Source organism: Pan paniscus, chromosome 19 (genome assembly GCF_029289425.2).
Source record: "Pan paniscus chromosome 19, NHGRI_mPanPan1-v2.0_pri, whole genome shotgun sequence".
NCBI classification, from domain to species: Eukaryota; Metazoa; Chordata; class Mammalia; order Primates; family Hominidae; genus Pan; species Pan paniscus.
Window position 1 is genome coordinate 83432907 of NC_073268.2, and position 18521 is coordinate 83451427.

General features: G+C 44.2%; 1 protein-coding gene and 1 non-coding gene across 3 annotated transcripts in view; one reads left to right on the forward strand and one right to left on the reverse strand.

Moving 5' to 3' along the window:
- Nucleotides 1–18521, forward strand: part of PITPNC1 (phosphatidylinositol transfer protein cytoplasmic 1) — a 315351-nt gene that overhangs the window by 27069 nt on the left and 269761 nt on the right. The gene's annotated exons all lie outside the window — the stretch shown is intronic.
- LOC112437682 (small nucleolar RNA U13) lies at nt 2700–2803 on the reverse strand. The gene has a single exon (XR_003026239.1). It is a non-coding gene; the product is annotated as a small nucleolar RNA U13 (small nucleolar RNA).

Sequence of the window (18521 nt, forward strand, 5' to 3'; positions counted from 1 at the left end):
ACTTGAACCCAGGAGGTGGAGGTTGTAGTGAGCCAAGATCGTGCCACTGCATTCCAGCCTGGGCAACAGAGTAAGACTCTGTTTAAAAAAAAAAAAAAAAATTCAGATTTAGGGACAGGTGCAGTGGCTCATGACTGTAATCCCATCTACTGGGGAGGCTGAGGTGGGAGGATCACTTGAGTCTGGGAGTTCAGGGCTGCAGTGAGCTGTGATTGTGCCACTATACTCCAGTCTGGGTGACAGAGCAAGACCCTGTCTCAAAAAAAAAAAAAAAATCAGATTTAATTTTGTGTTGATTGTGGCTTAAAAAACAAGAAAAATATATTGCTGTTCAAAAATTTTTATTTTTTATTGGATATTGCACGGGTATGAATCAATTTGCCCATAAATCTATCGTCCGTTTAATAAGTAGAATGTTACGAGTTTACTCAACATTTTCTTTCTTTCTTTTTTTTTTTTTTTTTGAGACAGGGTCTCGCTCTGTCGCCCAGGCTGGAGTGTAGTGTCGTGATCTCAGCTTACTGCAACCTCTGCCTCCTGGGTTCAAGCGATTCTCCTGCCTCAGCCTCCCAAGTAGCTGGGATTACAGGCATGCACCACCACGCTCAGCTAATTTTTTGTATTTTTAGTAGAGATGGGGTTTCGCCATGTTGCCCAGGCTGGTCTTGAACTCCTGAGCTCAGGTGATCCTCCTGCCTTGGCCTCCCAAAGTGCTGGGATTACAAGTGTGAGCCACCATGCCTGGCCCCTATTCAACATTTTCTATATGTCTCTTCCTGATCCCAGACCTTCTGTACATATGGCATTATAGAGGATTTAGTCTTCAATAACTTGCTATTTTTTCCTAGTAAATTTTCAAAGAGGTATCATTCACATGCCACAAAATTCATTCTTTTAAACAAATGTACAGATCCCTAGTTTTTAGTATATTCTTAAGGTTATGCACCCATCACCACTATTCAATTCTAGAATATTTTCTTTTCCCTTTTTGGAGATTGGGTCTTGCTATGTTGCCGGGCTGGGGTACAGTGGCTTTTCACAGGCGCGATTCATCACGCACTACAGCCTTGAACTCCTGGGCTCAAACATTTCTCCTGCCTCAGCCTCCTGAGTAGCTGGATTTCAGGTGTGTGTCACCTTGCTTGGCCAATTCTAGAATATTTTCACTACTCCCAAAAGAAACCTCATATCCATTGGCAGTCACTCCCCATTTCCCTGTTTCCCCAACCACTGGCAGCTACTAATCTATACTTTCTGTCCTTATGGATTTGCCTATTCTGGACATTTCATGTAAATGGAATCACACAATGTGTGGCCTTCATGTTTGGCTTCTTTTGCTTAGCAGAATGTTTAATGAAAGGTGTGTGTTGCAGCATGAAGCAGTAAGTACTTCATACCTTTTCATGGCTTAATTATGTATAATATATAGTTTTTTTTTTTTTTTTGAGATAAAGTCTCGCTCTGTCTAGCAGGCTGGAGTCCATTGGTGCGATCTCAGCCCACTGCAGCATCCGCCTCCCAGGTTCAAGCGATCCTCCTGCCTCAGCCTCCAGAGTAGCTGGGATTATAGATGTGTGCCACCGTGCCCGGCTAATTTTTGTATTTTTAGTAGAGGCAGGGTTTCACCATGTTGGCAAGGTTGGTCTCAAACTCCTGGCCTCAGGTGATCCATCCACCTCATCCTCCTAAAGTGCTGGGATTACAGGTGTGAGCCACCATGCCTGGCCTCATGGCTTAATAATATTTGATTGTATGGATATACATTTATATTATCGGACATTTGGGTTGTTTCCAGTTTTTGGCTATTATGAACAATGCTGCTATGAACATTCACGTACAAGCTTTTATTTAACCACTTGCTTTCAGTTCTTTGGGATATATACCTAGGGGTGGGATTGCTGGGTCATGTGTAATTTTATGTTTAGGTTTTTGAGGAGCTGCCAAACTGGTTTCCACAGTGCCTGCACCCTTTTACATTCCCACCTACAGTGTACGATGGTTCCAATTTCTCTACATCCTGGCCAGCACTGTACTTTCTATCTTTTTGGTCCTAGCCATTCCAGTAGGTGTGAAGTGGCATCTCATTGTGATTTTTATTTGCATTTCCCTAATGACTAATCATGTTGGAAATCTTTTCATCTACTGGCAATTTGTATATCTTCTTTGAATAAATTTCTGTTCAAATCCTTTGTCTAGTTTTCAGTTGGGTTACATGTCTTCTTTTGTTGAGTTGTAAAACTTCCTTATATGTTCTCGATGCTAGACCCTCATCAAATATTTGATTTGCAAACATTTTCTTCCATTCTGTGGTTTGTCTTTTCACTTTTTCATAGTGACCTTTAAAACACAAAAGTTTTAAATTTAAAAATCTAAAATAAGGCCGACGTGGTGGCTCACGCCTGTAATCCCAGCACTTTGGGAGGCTGAGGTGGGCAGATCACCTGAGGTCAGGAGTTTGAGACCAGCCTGACCAACATGGAGAAACCCCGTGTCTACTAAAAATACAAAATTAGCTGGGTGCGTGTAATCCCAGCTACTCGGGAGGCTGAGGCATCAACCTGAATTGCTTGAACCCAGGAGGCGGAGGTTGCGGTGAGCCGAGATCACGCCATTGCACTCCAGCCTGGGCAACAAGAGCGAAACTCCGTCTCGGAAAAAAAAAAGAAAAACAAAAAAAACTAAAATACATTATTTTTTTACATCAGATAGGCAATGTGCTGATGTCATAGTAAGGTTTGAGAGCGGCACATCTCAGACATGAGTGTGAAAACCCAGTCGCTGTGCTTGTGAACCACAAAAGGATCATAAGTTTTATTTTATTTTATTTTTTGAGACAGAGTCTTGCTCTGTTGCCCAGGCTGGAGTGCAGTGGGGCAATCTCGATTCACCGCAACCTCCGCCTCCCCAGTTCAAGCTATTCTCCTGCCTCAGCCTCCCAGCAGCTGGGATTACAGGCATGCACCGCCACGCCCAGCTAATTTTTTGTATTTTTAGTAGAGACAGTTTTACCATGTTGCCCAGGCTGGCCTTGAACTCCTGAGGCTGAGGCAGTCCACCCACCTCAGCCTCCCAAAGTACTAGGATTACAAGTGTGAGCCACCGTGCCTGGCCTAGGATCAACATTTTTAAATTTTGATAAAGTTCAGGCCAGGCATGGTGACTCACCTGAGGTCAGGAGTTTGCGACCAACCAGCCTGGCCAACATGGTGAAACCCCGTCTCTACTAAAAATACAAAAATTAGCCAGGTGTGGTGGTGCATGCCTGTAATCCCAGCTACTCTGGAGGCTGAGGCATGAGAATGACTTGAACCTGGGAGGCGGAGGTTGCAGTGAGCCAAGATCGTGCCACTACACTCCAGCCTGGACGACAGAGTGAGACTCTGTCTCAAAACAAAAAAAAAAAAAGTTTTTTGATGAAGTTCAGTGTTTCCATTCCCTTTCCCTTTCCCTCCCCTCCTCTCCCTTTCACTCTCATTTCCTTTCCTTTCCTTTTCTTCCCTCCCTCCTTGCTTGCTTTTCCTTCCTTCCTTCCTTCCTTCCTTCCTTCCTTCCTTCCTTCCTTCCTTCCTTTCCTTCTTTTTCTTTCTCTAGTCAAATGCAGTAGTAAGAAAGGGGGAAAGAATAGAACAAGTTCAATCTGTAACTCAATGTGAACAATCAATTGAGATAACTCACTACCTTCGGACCAGCCTTCTTTTTTTCTTTTAGTTCCTTGTGCCTTGGTTTAACATCTAAGAAAACATTCCTGAATGCAAGGTCACAAAGATTTATGCCTATGTTTTCTTCTAAGAGTTTTATAGTTTCAGCTCTTACATTTAGGTCTTTGGTCCATTTGGAGTTAATTTTTGCATATGGTGTGGGGTAGGGGTCCAAATTCATTCTTATTCATATGGATATCCATTTGTCCCAGCACCATTTGTTGAAAATACATTTTTCCCCATTGTATTGTCTGAATCTTGTTCTTTTTCACTCAACATTTTGATCCTGAAATTGCTGCATATAACTACAAATCATTTCTTTTTTTTTTTTTTTTGGTGGTGGTGGGGGGGCGGAGTTTCACTTTTGTCGCCCAGGCTGGAGTGCAGTGGCGTGATCCCAACTCACTGCAACCTCCACCTCTTTGGTTCAAGCGATTCTCCTGTGTCAGCCTCCCAAGTAGCTGGGATTACAAGTGCACGCCACCACGCCCGGCTAATTTTGTATTTTTAGTAGAGGTGGGGTTTCATCATGTTGTCCAGGCTGGTCTCAAACTCCTGACCTCAAATGATCCACTCACCTTGGCCTCCCAAAGTGCTGGGATTACAGGCATGAACCACTGTGCCCGGCCCACATCATTCATTTCTTTATGGCTAAAAAATAGTATCCTTTGTATAAATCTGCCATGATGTATTTATTTATTCTTTGTTCCATACAGATTGGGTTGTTTCCAGAAGTTGCTATTATGAACACTATTGCTCTGAACTCACTTGAATGTGCGTGCGTGAGTTTCTCTCCAGAGTATGTGCCTAGAAGTGTAGTGTGTGCATGTGTTCTCCAAAGCGATTGTCATACTTATGCTTCTATCAGCGATGTGTCAGAACTACGTTTCGGAAAACAGTTTTAAGCATTCTGTTTGTTCTGTCTCTCATTGAAAAAAGTCATTACTAAAAAGAAACAAGTGGTATTTGCAAGTGAAATTTGCCTTTTAGGCCTCTGATATTTTATTAGCAAGAATTAAATAAGCAAAAGGCCAATAGCTTGAGAACGTAGTATGCAATTAGTATCTCTTTGTTTAATTTATTTTATTTTTTCACAGTGAAGACTTAAGTATCTTTTTACATTTTAAAATATTAATGTGGACCTTAAACAGGTCTTTGGCTGGTTGAGGTAGTGGTTTGTTTGTTTTTGAGACAGGGTCTCACTCTGTCACCCAGGTGGGAGTGCAGTGCAGTGGCGCAATCACAGCTCACTGCAGCCGCGACCTCCCAATCCCAAGTGATCCTCCCACCTCAGCCTCCTGAGTAGCTGGGACCACAGGTGTGCACTGCCATGCCCAGCTAATTTTTTTGATTTTTTTGTAGAGATGAAGTCTCGCTATGTTGCCCAGGCTGGTCTTGAACTCCTGGGCTCAAGCGATCCTCTCACCTTGGCCTCCCAAAGCACTGGGATTGCAGGGGTGAGCCACCAACCGCACGGGCCTGGTGAAGGTTTTTGCTGTTAGTAGGTGAGTCTGCGTGTTAATTAAAGCAACATCACACCAGCCTACTATTGCTCTCTTAACTAGGGTGTGGAGCAAGTATAATAGAGCAGTTGGGCTGCACTGGGTGGCTCACACCTGTAATCCCAGCACTTTGGGAGGCCGAGGCGGGTGGATCACAAGGTCAGGAGTTCAAGACCAGCCTGGCCAAGTTGGTGAAACCCCGTCTCTACTAAAAATCCACAAATTAGCCGGGCGTGGTGTTGGGTGCCTGTAATCCCAGCTACTCGGGAGGCTGAGGCAGAGGACTACTTGAACTCGGGAGGCGGAGGTTGCAGTGAGCCAAGGTTGCGCCACTGCACTCCAGCCTGGGTGACAGAGTGAGACTCCCATCTCAAAAAAAAAAAAAAAAAAATAGAGCAGTTTACAGAATTGGGTATGAACGGGCGGTGGGAGTGCTTCCTTTTCTTGGTACCCACCTATTAGCATACAGTGGTTATGCTAAGACAGAATCCTGCCCATAATGATGAGACACCTGCCCTATTTCATGATCTCATTCAATAGTATCATGTGAAAGGGTTGAAGGATGCAGAATTGGGCCAGTAGTGCTCAGAACCTTGAAAGAGTTGGAAATTCTCTCTGGAGTGGGGCAAATCTACAGCTTATAAAGAAAGCGAGTTGTCCTGGAAAGCGCAGCACATAGGTCACCAGGGATGGCCAGCAGGAGGTAAAGAAAGGCTCCTGGAAGGTGGGTGGGCCGGGGAGGTGAGCAGCCTGCCTGGCAGAGAAGCATGTTGGAAAGTGCTCCACCTGGGAGCTGGGGCCCAGGGACAGAATGCCGCTTATGAGGCATGAGTGAGGGCAGGAGAAAGGAGGAACTGACAAGATGCCCCAGGCCTAGGGGAACCTGTGTCCTAGTAGGTCACCAGGCCCTATGTTAAAGAAACAGGAACCTGAAGACCAGAAGGCAACTTGGCGTCAGGAACAAGGTAACGTTATGATTGGTTATCATTAACTGGGGCACGAGATCAGAGCTAGATGGACTTGCTCCTTATTCCTCTTACAGAGAGTAATAATGATTATAATCCTGGGGGTACTTAATAAGGGCTGAGCACTTATGTATATTAATTTGTTTAATCTACACAACAATCCTGTGAAATAGATTCTGTTACTGTTCCTGTGTTACAAATGGGAAACTGAGGCACAGAGAGGGGAGTGGCAGAGCCAGGATTTGAAACCAGATACTCTGGCTCCAGAGTGCAAGCTCCCTTCCCATGGTACTGCACTTCTTCTGGAAAAAGCATGGTTTAGGGAGTCAAACAGGCTTGGTTTCTAATCTTCATTTCAACCTCATACTATCTTTCTTTTATGACCTTAGGCAAGTCAACGAAATTTTCTGTGACCCACAGTTTCCTTATTTATAAAATAAGAAGCATGAGATTCAGATCACACATGGAAGTGCCTCACCCCTTGCCTGGCCCTCGGTAGGGACTTAGTAAATAGCCATTAATACTACTCCTACAAATAAACCTTTCCAAACTGAGCACAGGACTTGGCCTGGAGCCCGGGGCAGGGTTTAATGTGTGCTGAGGATGGGGTAATTTATCTAGGAGGGATGAGAAACATGGGGGTCAAAATTCCAAGTAGATACTGACAAAACTAGGTGCTGATGGCACAAGCTCCAGGAGCCTTGGAATTAGCCAAGTTCTCCAACTCGACTAGAGACTAGGTTAAAATCTCAAAGACCTCATCCCTCATCCCTGTAATTAGCCTCTTGATTGCCTGTGACCTTACCTTAAATAAGCCCTGATTTAACCTAAAAGAGAAGAAATCAGAACATGACAAGATCTGTTGTTTCATCTTCTTACATATTTCTCTTTCATTTATTTTTTTTTTTTGAGACGGAGTTTCGCTCTTGTTGTCCATGCTGGAGTGCAGTGGTGCGATCTCCGCTCACTGCAACCTCCACCTCCTGGGTTCAAGTGATTCTCCTGCCTCAGCCTCCCGAGAAGCTGGGATTACAGGCGCCCACCACCACGCCTGGCTGATTTAGTATTTTTAGTAGAGGCGGGGTTTCTCCATGTTGTCCAGGCTGATCTTGAGCTCCTGAGCTCAGCTGATCTGCCCGCCTTGGCCTCCCAAAGTGTTGGGATTACAGGCGTGAGCCACCGCGCCCGGCCTTCGTATTTCTCTTTATACTTAACTTCCTTTTTCCTTATGTTTCCCATTTGCAAGTTACTTTCTAGTTCTTATCGATCATTTCCTTATTACTGTTTTTTCCTCCTTAATGAGTTGGTTGCTAGATAATACCTTCGGTGTTTTTGAGAATCTGAGAATGATGGAGGAGAAATGGAAAGATAGGAATAGAAAGAGATTACATTAGGAATTAAATTTCTTGTTCCTCTTTTTCTGATATGAAACCAAATTGGAGGTTAGATCATCCAGAAAGAGAATTCAGTGTTTTCCAGTTTTCCAACCTGCTTGCTCATAAGAATGACTTGGAGTGGTAGATCTTGATTCAGTAGTTCTGAGGATAGCACAGAGAATTTGTATTTTTAGTAAACACTCTCCATGATTATAGTATTATATGGGAAGTAAACTTAAACCTTCTTTAAATAAAGCCCCCAAGTTTGACCCATTAGCTCAGCTATAGAATTACTGAATATTTTTAGTATGGCAATACTGTCAAGAAAAAGCGCTTTATAATGTGCTTAATTTTCTTTCTTTCTTTCTTTCTTTATGGAAAAGTTTAAGGCTATATAAAAAATAGAGAGAATGGGGCTTCTCGCTATGCTCAGCCTGTGTGTCATCATTGCTGTCATGCTGGCCATTGTTCTCTGCTGCTGTGCCCGGGCCCTGAGGCCTCCTTCACCTCTATCCCCACCACCACTATCCAGTCAGTTTGCTGCTGCTTCCGTGGTTCACATGAGGCAGATGAGGAGTTTGATGCATGCTGGGTGACATGCTTCAACAAGCCAGAGATAGATGCCTGGGAATTGCATAAAGAATTGAACACACTTGCTGGCTATGACCTGGTTCCAGAACCCCAAATCATTGATGTTGCTTCGCAGGCATGCAGACAGTTCGATGCTTTTCCTAGGGCAGTTTGCATCCTAGAGGTTGTTAAGGACAAGGCAGGACCTCATAAGAAAATGTCATCCAAGAACTCAGACCAACTTTAAATGAATTGGGAATCCCCACTCCAGACGACCTAGGCTTAGACAAAGTGTGAACCCCAGGGACAAGCGTCCCAGGGATTTATTGGTATTGCTACTTGATTGTAAACACTCCCCTGGAAATGCTGATGATAACATGTTACCTTATTTGAACACCTTTTTCTTTATTGAATACCAAACCATGTTATGGTAACTTGGACTTTAATAAAAGGGAAATGAGTTTGAACTGAAAAAAAAAAAAATAGAGAGAATGGTGTGTTGGACTCCCATGTACCCTCAACCCAGCCTTATTAGTTTTCAAACCATGGCCAAGTAAGAGGCACTTTTGAAAGAGAACATAGGAGGAGTTACCAAACAGTAAAGGCAGAAATTAAAAGCAACTGTGCCTGCTTTGTTTAGAATACCCAAAACCTGGAAACAATCCAGATGCCCACCAATAGGTGAATGCATCAACCAATTGTGGTATATCTTTTCAATGGAATACTATTCAGCAGTGAAAAGGAAACGAACTATTTATACATACAACATGCAAGAAGTTAAAAATAATTATGCCGAATGAAAAAAGCCCCCCCCCCCCCCGTATATACTGTATGCATCTATGTATATAAAATTCTGGAAAACTATACATACGTAAAATTCTAAAGGTCTGCAAACTGCATTCCAAGGGCCAATTCCAGCCCATCACCTCTTCTTGTAAATAAGGTTTTACTGGAACACGGGCACACTCAAGGTATTGCCTATGGATGCTTTTGTGTTACAATGGCAGAGTTGAGTAGTGGCCATATGGTGTGCAAAGCCAAAAATATTTACAATCTGATTTTTTTGTTTAACGTTTGTCAACGTGCAGGGGTTGAAACAGACAGTAAACAACACAAAATAAATACAAACAGATAGGAATAATGACAAATCACAGTCAATGCCATGTCAATAGAGAATATCTGGGGCAAAGGGGAAGGTCCAATTGAATTGAAATACTCATCAGTTTCTGAGTGTGTTCTATAGAGTTTTTCTGTCTCTGTGTCTTTGCATATTCTCTCTTTTTTATTTTTATTTTTTGAGACAGGGTCTTGCTCTGTCACCCAGGCTATAGTGCAGTGGTATGATCTTGGCTCACTGCAACCTCTGCCTCCTGGGTTCAAGCGATTCTCCATCTCAGCCTCCTGAGTAGCTGGAACTACAGGTGTGTGCCACGAGGCCTGGCTAATTTTTGTATTTCTTGTGGAGACAGGGTTTCATCATGTTCACCAGGCTGGTCTCGAACTCCTGAACTCAAGCCATCCACCCTCCTCAGCTTCTCAAAGTGCTGGGATTACAGGCATGAGCTATCATGCCTGACCTCTTTGCACATTCTCTTGATCTGTTAAGCTGTTTGTTGCCATCTACTGTTGTCAAATTCTACCTACCCTTCAGGGTCCAACTGAAATGCCACATTACCAGGAAAGGTTTTTCTCATCGTCCCCACCATACTTCATTTCTCTTCTGCCCTTCTGTAGCTCAGGACCCTCTCTAGGTTTCACTCCCATTAGATTGTAAGTTTCCTAACAAGACGCACGTCATCATCTCCAAATCCTTTGGGTCAGCACAGCCTCTTTTATATTACCAGTCTAAGTACCTTTGTGTGACATTTAAAGTCTGCCTGGACTGACTGTTCAGCCTCATCCTCTGCCCTTCCCTTGTGTCCTGGGCTCTGGCCAAATCAAACCACTGTTCCCCAAATGTACTATGTAGTTAACTTTTAATATTGCTTCTTTTTATTGCCTTGGTTCTCTCAAAAATCAGAGTTAATGGAATGTTGGCTATTACAATTACGTGGACATGGTTATATAATGGCCTTGGTGATGCCCTTAATAAATGAAATCTAAAATGTTACATTTTTTTGGAACCCAGAAACTCATTCTAATTTTATTCTGCCTGAGGCTTTATAGCATTTTCTGAAGATCATGTTGTACTCTTCTTTCGTCTAGATGATTTGGTCAACAGTGATAAAGTTCCAACTTAGACTTGATAAATATGCAAGAGTCATGAAATATGAATGAAAACAGTGACTTTTGAAAATCACGCTTAGCTAAAAAAAAAAATCCTGAGTATGGTTTATATTTACTACGTGTGTAAAAATGTACTGCCATTCTTCATTCTTCTTTGTTCGTTAGGTTGAAGAACAATTGTAAAAATTGAAGGCATGGCACTACCGCCTATATGTATAGATTAATGTGGTAAATAGCACGTGGCGGGTGGCTAATGACTGGAGTCTTACGGACCCAGGTACTTACTGAAAAATTCACTTGATTTTGGACATAAGACTTGGTCCTTTTTTTGTACATAAATTTAAATCTCCCTTTCCTCGTTTACATGTATTGCTTTTTTTTTAGACAGAGTCTCTCTCTGTTGTCCATGCTGGAGTGCAGTGGTGCAATCTCGGCTCACTGCAACCACAACCTCCACCTCCCAGGTTCAAGCCATTCTCCTGCTTCAACCTGCTGAGTAGCTGGGATTACAGGTGCCAGCCACCACACTTGGCTAATTTTTGTGTTTTTAGTAGAGATGGGATTCCACCATTTTGTCCAGGCTGGTCTCGAACTCCTGACCTCAAATGATCCTCCCGCCTCAGCCTCCGAAAGTGCTAGGATTATAAGCGCGAGCTACTGCGTCCAGCCCATGTATTGCTATTTTATTTACAATGGAGCATTGTATATTTTACCCACTGTCAGATGGCAGATGCAGCCTATTTCTGCCTGCATCCCTTGGCCCCCACCTCTTATCCTGGTTCCCAGGTGCAGGGATGCTGTTGCACTGGGGTAGGTTCCTGGTATATTTGAGAAGTAACAATTTTTGCTGAACCACATTCCTCTTTTATGCAACTTGGCACCTATGTCACCATTCAAGAACAACTTGTATCAACAATCAGTGCCCTTAAAAGGAAATGCTCACAACATTCAGCATTCTCTCTGTCTCTCTTTTTTTCTTTTTTTGAGATGGAGTTTCTCTCTTGTTGCTCAGGCTGGAGTGCAATGGCGCAATCTCGGCTCACCGCAACTTCTGCCTCCCAGGTTCAAGCAATTCTCCTGCCTCAGCCTCCCGAGTAGCTGGGATTACAGGCATGCACCACCACGCCCGGCTAATTTTGTATTTTTAGTAGAGACGGGGTTTCTCCATGTTGATCAGGCTGGTCTCAAACTCCCGACCTCAGGTGATCCGACCGCCTCGGCCTCCCAAAGTGCTGGGATTACAAGTGTGAGCCACCGCGCCCGGCCAACATTCATCATTCTCTTTAAAAAAAAATTTTTTTGAGACATGGTTTTGCTCTTGTCACCCAGGCTGGAGTGCAGTGGCATGATCATAGCTCACTGAAGACTTGAACTCCTGGGCTTGAGTGATCCTCCTGCCTCAGCCTAGTAGCTAGGACTACAGGGACATGCCACCATGCTTGGCTAATTTTTTACATTGTTTTGTAGAGACAGGTCTTGCTATGTTTGCCCAGGCTGGTCTCGAACTCCTGGCCTCAAGTGATCCTCCTGCCTCGGCCTCCCAAAGTGCTGAGATTACAGTTGTGAGCAGCCACACCAGGTCCACATTCAGCACCCTCTTGATTCTTGAGCCCACCATGGTGTCAGCAAGGAAAGAGAGGCAGAGGTAATTTAACCTACATATAATTTCTTGGTTGCCAGCCTCCCTGAGTCTTCTCCATTGTCCTTCAGATCTGTAGTGTTTAAAGGCCTGAATTGAATCTCTCATATTTTCTGTAAAATTCTGATATTCTCTGCTGTGCGTCCTATTTATATTTGCACAGCTCTTAAGTTATTTCTCAATCAGCTGCCTCCCAGTAGCACACCTTTGCAGCTGGCACCATTGAAAAGGTTTCCCTCAGACATGGGAGCTCTGACTGCTTGAAGTCAATGGAGGCTGGGTGCAGTGGCTCCCATCTGTAATCCCAGCACTTTGAGGGGCTGAGGCAGGAGGTTCACTTGAGCCCAGGAGTTTGAGACCAGCATGGACAACATGGTGAGACCCTGTCTCTACAAAAAATAAAAAAATATTAGCTGGGAGTGGTGGCACACATCTGTAGTCCCACCTACTTGGGAGGCTGAGATGGGAGGATCACTTGAGCCCAGGAGGTCCAGGCTGCAGTGGACGTCCAGCCACTGTACTCTAGCCTGGGTGACAGAGCAAGACCCTGTCTGGAAGAAAAAAAGTCAATGGAACAAGGCAGCGTATTGAAATATTCTTTCCTTGGGAAATGTATGTCATAAATCCTTTTCCCAACAGATGATTTGGATCTTTAAGGCTCCCAGGCACATGACTTAATTCTCAGGAGATGGTTAGGCAGTAGATTAAGATCTGCTTATTGCCTTGAGACTATATAAAGCTCCCAATACCTATTTTTATTGGAGACCAAATTTCTAACTTGTTCAATTGGTCTGCTTATGGCAGTGCTGCTCTGCCAGTCATGGGAGAAGACAGTTTTACATTTAAATGGAATATTCTAACTTTGCTTAGTAAGTAAATACTGACCCAAAGATAAACAATGGGAGAAAATGGAATTTCAGTGTTTCATGCAAAAAGTTCCTATCACAAGGGAATCGCAGTTTTCATTCTTTGGGTAGGTAGGTAGGTTTCTCCATGTTCTGTGAAACTGTGTTGTTGCGGGATAGGAAGCAAAAGAACAAATCAACAGCTGAGGATGGGGGCATATTAGGAATTTTTTTTTTCTTTTTGAGATGGAGTTTTGCTCTGTCACCCAGGCTGGAGTGCAGTGGTATGTCTCGTCTCGGCTCACGGCAACCTCCACCTCCTGGGTTCCAGCTATTCTCCTGCCTCAGCCTCCCGAGTAGCTGGAATTACAGGCCCCCACCATCACGCCAGGCTAATTTTTGTATTTTTAGTAGGGATGGGGTTTCACCATGTTGGCCAGGCTGGTCTCGAACTCCTGACCTCAGGTGATTCACCTGCCTCGGCCTCCCAAACTGCCGGGATTACAGGCGTGAGCCACTCTGCCTGGCCGTGAGCCACCCCACCGGGCCTGAATTTTGCTTAATAGAATCATGATGAAAATGAATGCGCTTGACCAGAGAAAATGGACACTTGTGATGACTTGGGTAGTGTTCAGAAATCACTCAGCCTGTGAGAACTTTGTGCTTCTTAGGTTTGGCTTGATATTACAAAGCTACCACTGGTTACTTTTATGAAAGCTCCCCAGGTAAGGGGCAGAGGACAGCAACCTGTTGGTCCAGATTAACATTCAGTGGTATTAAGCAGAGACTGTGGCTTTCAACTATAAGTAAAAGCATGCTTGGGGGAGAAGGAGGAAGGGAGAAAAAAAAAAATGAGAAAGCAGAAAGATGCAACAGGGGTTGGCAAAGAGTCAGGAGCAGGGAGTGAGGGGGAAAGTAGGTACATGTGGTGGAGAAATGGAAGCTCTCCCAATGGTTCCATCAGTTCCACCACACTGGCACAGATTCTAGAAGTTTCCTATTTCTGGAGTAGGACGCAGACATGATGCATTTCCTACTAAGACAGATTTCTATCCAGGAAACATCATTTCAAGTTGCAGTGCCAGGCTCGAGGATCCTTCTCCGTCATTGCTTCAAGTGTGGTGGGTTCAGTACCTCCTTTAATGTAAGAGCTGGCCCGTCTTCCCTACCTACTTGGGACACTTTCTAGTTTTGACCTTAAGTAGGGTATCAGGAAAATTCTGAGAAAGGGAAGACACTCTTTTTCCTGAATTACAGAATAGACCAACTCATTAGAAAAAATAAATTAAAGAGGCCAGGTGCAGTGGCTCAAGCGTATGATCCCAGCACTTTGGGAGGCCGATGCAGGCAGATAACTTGAGGTCAGGAGTTCGAGACCAGCTTGGCCAACATGGCGAAACCCCGTCTCTACTAAAAATACAAAAATTAGCCGGGTATGGTGGCAAGCCCCTGTAATCCTAGCTACTCGGGAGGCTGAGGCAGAAGAATTGCTTAAACCCGGGAGGTAGAAGTTGCAGTGAGCCGAGATTGTGCCACTGCACTCCAGCCTGAGTGAGGCTGGAGACCCAGAGCAAGACCCTGTCTCAAAAAAAAAAAAAAAAAAAAAAGAGAGAGAGAGAGAAAACCAGAACCCCTTTGTTTCAAAACCATCCACATCTGTCTATCCATCCTTAAAGCACAAAGTTATCAGAGACAAATCGTGGTCTCATTTTGCTTCATGCATTTTGGACCCGACATGAGTCCGTCTTTGATCCCTGAGGGGTGGTAGAAACAAGCAATGCTTTTCAGAATGAAGCTAAAAAAGGCACTCTGTGGAAGAGAATATATTTTATAGATCAGTGATTAGTGAGTCTTTTCATGACAAGTTTTGTATTAATTATGATTTGAAAACCTCCAGTGCAGGGTTCTCAGGAATTACTAAGTGCCCCTGGGTACAGCAAGAAGCACTGGAATAAAGAATCTCAATGTGTGACCAAATTTCTAAATTCTTGGGGGTGTACAGAAATTAGCCACTTCTATTTTCTCTCTCTCTTTCTCTCTCTCCTTCCTTCCTTCCTCCCTTCCTTCCTCTTCTCTTCTCTTTTCTTTTCTTTCTTTTTTTCTTTCTTGAGTCTTTCTCTGTTGCCAGGCTGGAGCTTTGTGGCGCTATCTCGGCTCACTGCAACCTCCACCTCCTTGGGTCAAGCGAGCCTCTCACTCACCCTCCTAAGCAGCTGGGATTACAGTCATCCACCACCATGCCTGGCTGATTTTTATATTTTTAGTAGAGACGGGGTTTTGCTATGTTGGCCAGGCTGGTCTTGAACTCCTGGCCTCAAGTAAACTGCCCGCCTCAGCCTCCCAAAGTGCTGGGATTACAGGCGTGAGCCACCGCGCCCGGCCTCACTTCTGTTTTCTACTTGTGTTTTTATTTCCATTGCATTTCCTGACTTGTGTATATTTTCTCGTTGTAGAAGCACTTAGTGTTTTGGCACTCAGACTTACTTTCCAGTGTTTCTTCTGATCAATCAATAGCCCTTTACTCATACTAACTATATGTGATGGAAGCAAAGTCAGGAATGTCTAATGTGGGGGCAGAATTCACTATGAAGCTACTTAGAATTTCACCAGCCATGAATGATACATTATCCATCATGTTAGCTAGAATATACTGGGCTCCAGTCTCTTTTGGGGGATCTTTAGGGTCCTTCTGGGTGCAGAAGGGAAGATGACATTTCAGGAGATCTCTGCGCATTCCACCCTGGCTTCCTTCCTTCCAGGTAGGCTGAGAGAAAGCTTTCTTCTTGATGGTGCTAGTGAGAACTTGGCAGGTGGAGCAGGAACTGTTAGTTTTTCACTCCCTGTTGGAGTCATTCACGCATACAGCTCATATAGAAGACGGATGTCTTTTGTCTTGATGCCAAAGACTTGAAAACAGAGAACAGTAACTTTTATTTATTTATTTATTTTTGAGATGGTGTTTCGCTCTTGTCACCCAGGCTGGAGTGCAATGGTGTGATCTCAGCTCACTGCAACCTCTGCCTCCTGGGTTCAAGCAATTCTCCTGCCTCAGCCTCCTGAGTAGCTGGGATTACAGGCACTCATCACCACGCCTGGCTAATTTGTGTATTTTTACTAGAGATGGGGTTTTACCATGTTGCCCAGGCTGGTCTTGAACTCCTGACCTCAGGTGATCCACCTGCCTCGGCCTCCCAAAGTGCTGGGATTGCAGGTGTGAGCCACTGTACCAGGCTAGAATGGTAACTTTTGAAACCCATTTTTGTTATTCTAAAGTCTTCACAGTGTGGTGTTGGGAAGGCTGGGTTGCTGTGTCAGATGGGTACCCTCACCCCAGTTATGGCTGTTCTCACATCCAATTCCAGGAAGCCTCTCATTCTTGTGTGGTCATAGAAAAGCAACCTTAATTTTCCTGTGTCTTAGTTTCCTTACCTCCTAGAAATGTGGCAAAGATGCAGAATCTGTTTATTTAGTAAATATTTATCAAGTTCTGGGAATACAGCGGCGAATAAGCCACCAAATCCTTCCTTGATGGGACTCACCCTCTAACACAGTCAAGGCAATGAGAGACCTTCCAGGAATAACATTGAGAGGCAAATTATGCATGTAGGTGACACATGAGGCCAACAGGAAATGACCTCGAATTGAAGTTGAAATTTACAGTGCGAGATGAGCCAATAATCTGTGAACCCTTAGAACTCAGGCAAGGTGAGCTGGTGTGACTTGCAGGAAGTATGACTCAATTGTGACTGTACCCAAGAAGGCTTAAACCACATCATCTGAAAGAAGGATGTGCCAACATACGCTTCCAATGACTAAAAGGAGGGGCAGAGGGAAAAACAAAACAGCATGTTCCCAGGCCCATCCTAGGAGGAAGGAAGGCTATTAATACATTCCTTTGACATTGTCTACTTACCATTGCATAGAGTTGGAGGTGAGTGGCATATGGAGAGACAGAGATTTGGAGATAGACTGAGTTTGAATCCCAATTTTGTCTTATTAGGCCGTGGACAAGTCATTTCAACTCTCTAAGCTTCAATTTCCTCATTATTTATTTTTTAAAATAGAGATGAGGTCTTGCTATGTTGCCTAGGCTGGTCTTGAGCTCCTGGGCTCAAGCCATCCTCTTGCCTTGGCCTCCTGAGTACATACAGGTGTGAGCCACCACACCCACCTGCCCAGCCCTAGCTTGCTCATTGTCTTTCTTTTTTTCTTCTTTTTGAGACAGAGTCTTGCTCTGTCACCCAGGCTGGAGCACGGTGGTGTGATCTCGGCTCACTGCAACCTCCACCTCCCAGGTTCAAGAGATTCTCCTGCCTCAGCCTCCTGAGTAGCTGGGATTAGACTACTACACTCGGCTAATTTTTGTATTTTTAGTAGGGATGGGTTTCACCATGTTGGCCAGGCTCTTCTCAAACTCCTGACCTCACGTGATCTGCCCACCTCAGCCTCCCAAAGTGCTGGGATTAAAAGGCGTGAGCTACCACGCCGGTCTAGCTTACTCAAACAATGTCTAGTTTGCAGGGTAGCGTATGTACGTGCCTCAGTGTCTTTGGTGTGATATACACTTAGTAAATGTTAGTTCAGCTCTAACAGACTCATCTGAGATTTTGATTCTGTAACTCCCAAGAGTTCAGTATGCTAGCATTTTTTTTTTTTTTTAACAAGAGGAAGAGTTGGGTAAGGAAGAGCTGTGTTTTAATTGCATTACGGCTCAACTGCTAACTGTTTTGATATGTTGAAAAAAGTCCATTGATTCTTCATGGAGGAGTGCTTGCTGGGGAGTGTGAGTCAGCACGTCTGCGTTATTAACTTGTTCGGAAGCTTTTTGTGGCAGATTGATTTTAAAAGCCCCCAAGGAAACAGAGGATTTTATTTAATAGAAATATTGTCAGAATGACATTGAGATTTGGGTTTAGCTTTCAAATCACTGGATACAAGTTGAATCAGGTCTTTTCTCTGACAGATATTGGAAACATGGTGTGTTGGAGAAATACTCTCCATTGCCTGGCAGGGCCCTTACCTTGGGAGAGGGGGATGATATTTGCCTGGAGCACCCCGGTGACCCCACCTAGCAGGCCTGACTTTCTAAAGGCAAGGATGTGGGCTTGGTACAGAGAGGTGGCGAAACCTGAATATTAGTATTTTCAAATCTGATTACTAGTATTTTCAACCGACGTGACTAGGCGCAAATCCGTGCTCATTTAAATGAAAGTCTACCTGAAATCATGCCTCACTGCAACCATGCACTTCTGGGCTTAAGCGATCCTCCTGCCTCAGCCTCCCTGAAGGTCCACCTGCATTTGAATAAGGATGGATGTGCGCCCAGGTATGTCTTTGTGGGTTTCCATCCTATAGTTCTGGAGCAAAGGACAAATGGAAGAAAGTTGCTAAAGAAAAGAAGAGCGTTTCTGTGGCTCCTGCAAGAGCAGTTACAGATTTCTGTCCTGAAGCCAGGAGGGAATATGTGGCCCAGGTCCCACAGTGGAGAGTTGCAATGCTCCCTCTTGGGCATCTCTGTCCTCATTTGGATTCAGGGCTGAAACTTCGGGATCAGTTTCACAGAAGAGGTTTCAAGTAGATTTCTTGCAGTCCTGAAAGTCACACTTCTCTGAAGTTGGTTTAACACCAATCCAAAACCTATTGGTGTTCCTGTTACATTTTACAACTCTTCATATGCCACTTAAGAAATGACCTCTCTAG